Raw genomic sequence first — 10,120 nt, 5'->3', positions numbered from 1 at the left:
GCATTGGACTGCTAGCTACGAGGTCAGCAGTTTGAATCCACCAGCTGCTTTGTGAAAGAAGATGAAGCTTTCTGCCCCCACAGCATAGAACCACCACAGCCACTTAGGATAGTGCCTGTAGAACAGTGCTGTTGTTGTGTGCTATCAAATCAATTCCAACTCATAGTGACCCTATGAGTCAAGAGCGACTGGTAGGTTTGAACTGCTGACCTTGTGGTTAGCAGTCCAGTGCTTATCCTAAAGTGCCACATCAGAGCCCCTGAAGAATCCTGTTTTTGGTTTTTTTTGGTCACTCAAGTATCACCACCAGCAGCATTTAGGATGGTGCCTGCACAACAGTGTCATTGTTTGTCATCAAGTAGGTTCCAATTCACAGAGGCCTTTCATAGAGTTTCCCAGGAGCTGCTGGTAGGTGTGCACCAACAACCCTGTAGTTAGCAGTCCAGTGCTTATCCTATAGAAACATGCCAAGATCCCTCATAAATGGTCTTTATGATCTGCTTTACACTGTGTTGCTTTGTTATTCTGTAATTTCTGCTCCTTTCAAAGAAGCTTTTCTTAAAAATTAGATATATGTAACATCTGATATGTATGTATCCTCCAGGGTGATCTTTCTAGCTTCTCTTTCTCCTTTTTTTTCCTAGAAATTGTTGAGCCCTTCAACCAACTTTTTATTGTGATAATTGGGATTTCCAAATCTGCTTTCCTCATTTCCTCATTTCATTAAAGGAATTGGGAGATGAGGTGGTAAGAAATTTGAGGATTTGGGCCTCAGTAGCAATAGAGACTTAAGATTTTGCTTGAGTACAACTCAAAACTTAAAATTGCGGAAGGATTTTGTTGGCTTTATAGTAAACTTACTATACTGTAGGGTCGATTTAAAGTGTTAGGTCGGTGGTTCAAACTCACCAGCTGCTCCTTGGAAACCTGATACAGGGTCAGTATGAGTTGGAAACAGCTTGCCAGCACTTAGCAACAACAACATAATGAAGAGATGTCCTGATTATTAATTGTATATAGAATATCACTCTTTAAAAAACAAAACAAAACAAAACAAAAAAACAACTTATTTCATTCTATTTTATTTCATAAATAAAAAAGTTGTATCCTAGCATAAGTAAGAATTCTTTTCTTGATAACCCTATGTTCATTAATGGAAAACTTGAGTGTTCTGGTTCTGTGTTGTTAAGGGATTAATCCATGCAAATGAATGAATTGACAGTAGGGATGAGGGGGCTTTTAAGCCACTGAGAAGTTGGTTTTCAGAGAATTCAGTGAAGGAGAAACAGACCCAGTGCCCCTTCCATTATAGACTTGCTTATTTTTCTTTATGTTTGTTTTCAGGTGACAGCCCTTTCTCTGCTAAGGACAGAGAAAGAACCTAGCAGGTGTGTATAGTGGTTCCACATATGCTAAAATGACCTAGCACAGTGTTTTCCACACAATAGGTTCTCAACTACCTAATGAAGATTTATGGAGCACCCATTCTACCAAGCACTGTTCTATGCATGGAATGTAGCAGTTAGGAAAAACAAAAAAAGAGTTCTAATCAGAACATGATCATGGTCTAGTGACAGAAACAGACTCATAACCAAGCAATAAAAACACATTGATAAACATGCTGTAAATAGTAAAATTTCACACTAAGAATTTTAGGGGCATACACGAAAGAACAACTCACTGCCTGGGTGGAAGAAAGGCTAATTATGCTGCTGAAGGCAATGTAAGGCAGCATTTATCACTAGTTAAAAGTCTGAGCAAAATAAATAGGTCAGGGGATTAAATACAGTTTTGCGGTTCAGTGAGACAAGATTAAAAACATTATTTTCAATAAAAAGGTTCTGGTGAGTACAAAGCAAGGACCTGACTTGCTTCATACTTCAGGTACTCTGCCCATATAGTGCAGCATCTAATTATCTAAGAAATTAGGAGCCCATGTATTTATTTTGGAGTCCTGATGTGCCACTATGGCAGTGGATCGCAAGGTCAGTTTGAACTGCAAGGTTGGCAGCTCAAAATTACTAGCCACTCCTCAGAAACCCTATACAGGGCGATATGAGCCAGAACTGGCTTGATGGCACTCAACAACAACAACATCATATTTATTTTAGAAAAATATGAACAGGAAGTTAAACATTTGTAATAAATAGCACTGTTTCTCCTTCAAGGTTCATGACTCACTTTTCCAGTCAACTGTTCCCTGGCCCAGCTTTGACATTGAACTTCTGATTGTGTAAGTGTCTTTTGGTCTATCTGCTGTTGTGGGCATTTAGATTGAGAAATCATATTAGAGAAACCTTTGTCTTTGATCACTGAACTGATAAAAGAGTGCCTGAATGGTGAAATAGGAAGGGGAGTACTGCATGAGGGAGGCAACGACAGTGCCAAGGAGAAGGTTGGAACAACTACTTTGATCACCACCCACTTACCCATCATCATTCCACTTGCCTGCTTAGAACAACCCTTCTGTACACAAAAAGATAGTGTACGGAGATAAGAGCAGTTGCTAACTCCAACAGAATTGAGGAGGGTGAGCTGCAATTAAGAACTGGTAGTATAGGTAGTCTTGGTGGTAATGGAAGGGGGTTCTGTCATACTATCAGGAGAAGAAGTCTCATTCTAGAGGATGCCTACCCCTCATTAGGTATGGGGTTGTGAAACTGTGTTGGGCTAGCTGATAGTGCTGTTAGGAAAGAACTCACAGTATGCTTCTTGCTCTCAGACCCAGTTTTGACCTCTTAAAAGCTTCTGTAGGAAGTCTCATTTTTGTAGCCCATGAATTGCAGAGACACAGGAAGAAATTAGAGAAAGAAGAACAGATACAGAGGAACCATAGCCATCCTACTTAGAGTCTCAGACGTCTATGATCTTACTCTAGAGATACTTTTTGGCAAATTATTTAGCCCTTCTCAGTAGAGTGGAAAGGAAGTCATCCTTGTAAATAAGAAGAATAGTCACATTAAAGGATGAACAGAAAAATATTTTTAAGGTAAATCATTTTAGTAGAAAGATGTATATGATAAAAGAGTCTGTAAACTGGCAGAGTATACCATTTACCACAGAGTTGATTCTGACTCATGGTAACCGTATGTATGCAGAGTAGAAATATACTCCACAGAACTTTCAAATCTGTGATCTTCTAATAATGTAAAGACATAAAACCACAAAAGTCTCTGGAAGCTCTGGGGAAAGAATGATTTCTTCAAAGAAGGTCTAATACTCGTTGCTGTGGAGTGGATTGTAAGTCATAATGACCGTGTAAGCCTCATAGTGTTTCCAAGCTTGTAAATGTTTGTAGAAGCAGACTGCCACAGAGCAGTTGGTGGGTTTAAACCACTCACCTTTTGATTAGCAGCTGAACACTTAGACACTGCACCACCAGAGTTCCTTCTAGTAGAGTTACAGACCTTTTTGTTTAGTTTTGCCTTTCTTGAAGAATTAAGTGATTGAACAACTGTATCTCTGTTTCTGGCTTCTTGTACTAGTTGGTTTTATTTTTTCTTTATAGTATCAGAAAGTCCCATGGTATTGTGAAAATGAAGAATAATTTTATGATTCTCACACCAACGAGATACAGCTCTTTTTGACCAATTTACCTTTCTTTATGATGACTAGAGAGAGCATGTTTCTGTGGAGAGAACTCGGGTACCAGAAAACAAAACAAAAAAACTTGAGGAGCACTCATTCAGATTAGAGAGGCAAGCAAGAGTTGTACATAATCTACAGCCATGACTAGCTCTCTGAAGACCATGGTGTCTGGAAACAAAGGCTTGCATAAATTAATATAAATGAAAATTTCAAGAACTAAACCAAGGTTTTCCAACTTCTTAACCCATATAGATTTTAAATATGCAAATCTTAACTTTCTTTCCTTACTCTGATATAGTTTTTTTCCAGAAGTATCTCTCACTATTGATTAATCTTATCTTGCAGGGAAGATTTTGTCCATTTCAATTTTCTGTAGATTATGAAAATGATAGGGATATAAAAAATTCAAACATAAAATAATCCCATTTTAATATACTTTCGAGAAGCTCCTTGTCTCACTTTCAAGATTTGGATATGCTTTCTTCAAAATCATGCCCATTCTATTTAACTTTTCAGTGAAAATCTCTGTACTAAACTTTAAAAAATATGGAAACGAAGACTAATATGGCTTTTGTAATATAACTGTTGAAGCAAGATGTACGTTATAAAGTAGACTGCACAGAACAGACTTGTGATGTCATTTAATTCAATGAGGACACATATTGCTCAAAGTTATAAGTTCCTTTATATAAAAAAGGGTCAATGTATTAAATATTTCTGCCCACAGCTCTGTCTAGGGTATCCTTGACCTCCTCGTTCCTCAGACTATAAACACAGGGTTTAGCAGAGGAATGATGATTGAGTAGGTGACTGAGGGGAGGAAGTGTTGTTCTACAGAAGTTTCTGACTTGACTTGAGGTAAGCAATAGAGGCATAGCCATAGTGGACAATAACCACAGTGAGGTGGGAAGTACAAGTGGCAAAGACCTGCTTCCAGCCCTCAGATGAGGCAATCTTAATGACTATAGATAATGAGGACATAGGAGATGAAGACCAGGCCTGTGGGGACCAAGTTCACAAATAAATTGACAACAAAATTATCTCATTGATTGCCATGTCAATTCAAAAGAGTTTCATTACAGGGAGGATGTCACAGAATAAATGCCCAAGCATGCTCTGACAATTGGTGAGGTAAATATGTATGTCACCTGGACAGTTCTCATGGCCAAGTCAATCCCAAAAGCATCACACATCTGCTGAACACACGACTCTTGTTCATGAAGACTGTATATCTCAGAGGGTTGCTGATGGCCACAAAGCAGTCATAGCCTATCATTGTGAGCAGGAGGAAGTTGTTGATGGTCAAGGTGACAAAGAAGAATACTGAGTGGTAGAGTCTTCGAGGGAGATTGGTTGGTTTTGGGATATAAGACTAGAGAACATCTGTGAAATGATGATCAGTGTGTACACAGTCTCTGGCCAACATGCTCAGAAGAACATGGGGGTATGAAGGTGATGGTCAATGCTGATGATTGTTGCAATGATGGGATTACCAGCTAATGTTAATATGTACAGGTTGAGAAAAGCCACCAAAAGGGTTATCTGGTGTTAACCCTGGAAAGTTGCTCCAGCTTTTGTGACAAATGAACTCTGTCACATCTGAGAGATTATTTCTTTGCATTCCTCAATCTCAGTGTCTGAATCAATATAGGACATCAGCATGCGCAAACTCCCATTGCAACATGGGCTCTAGAACAGAGATTGGGAAATGGATACAAAGAACACCAAAATAAATGAGGGTTGTTTTTTCTTCTTCTCTATAATCAAAAGGGTACTAGCACAGTTCATATCGTTATCCCCCTGCCAGCTGCTTTTTGCTTTTGCTTCCTCCTCAATCTTCTTTTAAGGGATTTTTAAGAATGAAGGAATGTAGGATTTTATTTAAAATTGTTTGCTATGTGATGTAAACTCCCTCCAGTGCCCCAAACCTTTATTCAGTGCTGGTGTGGTGCTGTTGGATAAGCACCAGACTACAAACTTGGTTTGAACTGCAAGGTTGGCAGTTCAAACTCACTAGACACTCCTCATAAATCCTATGCAGGGTCGATGTGAGTTGGAACTGACATGATGACATTTAGCAACATACATAGTGTCCAGTAAGTAGCACTTGGGAAGTATAGGAAATTGTATGATGTACTGTGCATAAAAATGTCACCATATGCAAGAGATAAGTCCATGAGGAAGAAACATTCCTTGTTAGTAATGACTAGAAGAAATACAAGACTCTCTTTGACCCACCACCCTCTTACAACACATTTCCTAGAAATTTGTTGAGGAACTTGGGAATTGTCACCATATAGCAAATATTGATTTTAGCCATTTTGCTTAAAAAAAAAAAACAACACCAACACCAACACCAACAAGAGGTTGGAGGATCTCAGAACATTTTAATGTTATGGATATTACAGAATTTAATAAAATGAGTGTTACCAACTAGAAAAGTGATTCACATTAAAATAACTCTGAGATACTAAGTGGATTGTTGTTGTTGTTGTTAAGTGCTGTGGAGTCGGTTCCTACTCGTAGCGACCCTGTACAGGGTTTCCATGGCTGTAAATCTTTATGGGAGCAGAAAGCCTCATCTTTCTCCCGCGGAACAGCTGGTAGTTTCGAACTGCTGACCTTGTGGTTCGCGGCCCAATTTGCAACCACTATGCTACCAGAGCTCCTAAGTGGATAGGCAAAGATGAAAGGGATTGACTGTGGAATTCTAAGGAAGTGGTTATAAATAAATAATATTAAAAATTCAGTTCCTCCATGAATAGCTACTTCACCGAAGAAGATATTTAGGCAGCCAATAAAGACATGAAGAGAAGCTTATGAACATTAGCCATTACCTGCTGTCATTGAGTGGATTCCCACTCATAACAATCCTGTTGTTGTTATTGTTAAGATCTTTGAGCCAATTTTTAGTTATAGCAACCCTGTTTAGGGTTTCTGAGGTTTTAAATCTATGGGAAAGTAGAGAGCCTCATCTTTCTCCTGCACAGGTGGCTGGTAGGCTGAAACCACTGATCTTGTGGTTTGCTGTCCTGTGCTTATACTAAAAAGCCAACACACTCTCCATAACAACCTTGTTGTTATTGTTAAGTGTCGTTGAGTTAGGGTAGGGTTTTCACATAGCCATCAACCTTGTGGTTAGCAGTCCATTGCTGATTCTACAGTGCCACACCATGGCTCAATAACAACCCTTTTGTTGTTAGGTGCCATCAAGTCAGTTCTGACCCACAGTGACTCTGTTTGGGGCTTCCTGGGAGCAGCTGGTGAGCTTGCACCACCAACTAACTTTGCTGTCCAGCACATTAACCCACAGCACCACAATGGGGTTCCCTATAATAATCTTGGTGGTGGTGGTGGTGATGTGCGTTAGAGTCGGTTTCACCTCATAACAATCCTGTGTAGGGTTCCCAAGGCTGTAAATAATTATGGGAACAGAAAGCCTCATCTTTTCCCCATGGAACTGCTGGTAGTTTTGAACTGCTGACCTTGAGAGAGAGAGAGAAGTTAGCAGCCTGACTTGTAACCACTATGCTACCAGAGAACTTTATAACAACCTTAGAAAGATACAAATCAAAACAACAATGAGATAGCATCTCACCCCAGCATTAATAGCAAAGATAAAAAATAAATGAATACAGTTGAGGGTGTGGAGAGACTAGAAGTCTCATACACTGCTGGTGGGATTGCCAAATAGTACAATCTCTGTTGGAAACAGTATGGTGCAGATAAACTTTATCTTTAAACTTCATTTAAAAGTTGGAAACAGAAATACAATATGATGCAGCAATCCCACTATTAGGTGTATAGCCTATAGAAATAATAGCTGTGATATAGATATAAGCACATCCATGTTTTCAACACTGTTTACAATAGTAAGAACCTAAATGCTGGAAACAACCTAAATGCTCATCAGTGAAAGAAAGGGTAGACAAACTATGATACATACACACAATGGAATACGGTACAACACTAAAGTATAATGAAGAATCTGTGAAGCACCTTGTAACATGGATAAACTTGTAGGACATTATGCTGAGTGAAATAAGTCAATCACAAAAGAACAAATATTATATGAGACCATTATTATTAAAAGTTAAGAAAAGCTTTGCACGCAAAAAGGAACATTATTTGGTGATTGCAAGGGGTAGATTGGAGAGAAGGGGAAAGAAGGGTAAATCACTAAATAGACACATTTGCTTGGGTGGAGAAGGCAATATAAAATAGAGGGAGGCCATCAAAAATGATGGAAGCAAAGGAAGGAAGGATAATAGAAGGAGTACAAGAGTTCATAGGAGTCCTGGTGTGGTGTTGTGGGTTAATGCACTGGACTGCAAAGTTGTTTGAACTGTAAGGTCAGTGGTTGAAGCTCACCAGTTGCTCCTCAGAAACTCTACACGGGGTTGCTATGAGTCAGAACCTACTATATGACACTTAACAAACAACACAACAATAAAAGTTAATACACAAAAAATTATGTGCTAGTATATATTACATATCATTATATACCAAACCTGCAATAACAATAATCTACAAGTGGCTGCATAGATAGACAAGCAAACAAGAGTAGAGTGAGAAGGAGAATGGGAATACATATGAGTCTGACAGAGGATATTTCTACATATGTACTTATTTATTCTGCAAACATATCCAGGAATATAATAGCGCATATAGGGGGCAAAATTAGGAAAAGTTCTTAGCTATAACCAAATAGTTTGAGGGAGTGAGTCACTGGGCTGGGGGCTCAGGACCATAATCTTAGTGGACTCCAAGGTCAATGGCATAACATAGTCCACAAAGACATGGTTTATATCTTACTCAGATGGTGAGTAGCGACTGGAGTTTTAAAAGTTTGTAAATATCTCACCTTGTCTGGACAAAGAAGAGTGAAGAAAAGCAAAGACACTTGGAAATGATTCACCCAATAGACTAATTGTCCATGTGAACCTCAGCCTCCATGACCTGAGACTAGAAGACCTAGATGGTGTCTGGATACCACTACCAACTGCTCTGAAGGGATCACATTAGAAGGTCCTCGATAGAGTGGGAGAAAAATGTGGAACAAAATTCAGCATCATAAAAAAGACCAGGTTTATTGGTCGAATAGAGAACCCTGAAATTATGGACCTTAGTCACCCTTACTTCAGGTGTGGAACTGAAGTCACCTCCTGACTAAAGTTTAGCCAAACAATAGACAGGTCTGAAGTCCTTGTGTGGCGCTGTGGGTTAATGTGCCAGACTGCAAAGCAGTTTGAATTGCAAGGTCGGCAGTTCAAGCTCACCAGCTGCTCCTTGGAAACCCTATACAGGGTTGCTATGGGTCAGAATTGACTCGATGGCGCTTGACAACAACAATAAGGTGAACACTAGGGGGGGGCTTCACATTCTTTAATCAGCTGTTTGAGAACAAAGGGGAAGCATTTGTTGCAGACAAAATTAAGAAGGCAGGAATAGTTAAAGAAGGAGGAGGAATGGAAACAGGAAAGGCAGAGAGGAAGATAATGATGTTACATTGTGGAAATTGCAATCAATGATCAGAAACAAATGTGTATGGATTGTTGAATAGAGAACTGATTTGCTCTGTAAACCTTCTCTCAGATCTCTCTTTCTCTCTCTCTCTCGCTCACACACACACACACACAGACACACATACACATAATATCTATATGAGATATAGATAGATAGATAGATAGATAGATAGATAGATAGATAGAGATACATTATTGTTGTTAAAGTACCATCGAGTCAGTTTTGACCTATAGCGACCCTGTATAGGGTTTCTAAGGAACAGCTGGTAAGCTTGAGCCACCAACCTTGCACTTCAAACTAAGTTTTCAGTCCAGTGCATTAACCCACAGTGCCTCACCAGGACTCCACATACAGATATATAGATATACATATATTGATATATATGTTGTTGTTACATGCTGTGGAGTTGATTCCGACTCATAGTGACCCTGTATAGGGTTTCCAAGGCTGTAAATCTTTACAGGAGCAGAAAGTCTCATCTTTATCCCATGGAACAGCTGGTAGTTTCGAACTGTCGACCTTGTGGTTCATAGGCCAATTCATAACCACTACGCTACCAGATATGTATCTATATATACATATATATATAGTCGCTGTGAGTGGAAACCAACTTGGCAACACTTAGCAACAACTATATATAGTATGTATATATAATGCATATGTATGTATAGATAGATAGATAGATATACACACTGTAGCCCTGGTGTAGTGCTGTGGGCTAATGCTAATGCACTGGACTGCAAGGTTGGTTTGAACTGCAGGTTTGGCAACTTCACCAGTTGCTCTTCAGAAACTGTGTATCAGTGGCACTTAACAACAACAACAATATATATATAGTTGTTGTTCCAACTCATAGCGACCCTGTACAGGGTTTCTGAGGAGCAACTGATGTTTGACCTTGTTAATAAAACCAACCTTGGAGTTGGGTGTATATCCTACAGTGCCATACCAGGGTAAATATAAACATATATATTATGTGTATATGTGATTTGCATGAAGGTTTAGA

The sequence above is a fragment of the Chrysochloris asiatica genome, unplaced genomic scaffold, assembly GCF_000296735.1.
Source record: "Chrysochloris asiatica unplaced genomic scaffold, ChrAsi1.0 scaffold00042, whole genome shotgun sequence".
Classification (NCBI taxonomy): domain Eukaryota; kingdom Metazoa; phylum Chordata; class Mammalia; order Afrosoricida; family Chrysochloridae; genus Chrysochloris; species Chrysochloris asiatica.
The sequence above is the reverse complement of the archived record's forward strand: the minus strand, read 5'-3'. Positions refer to the sequence as shown.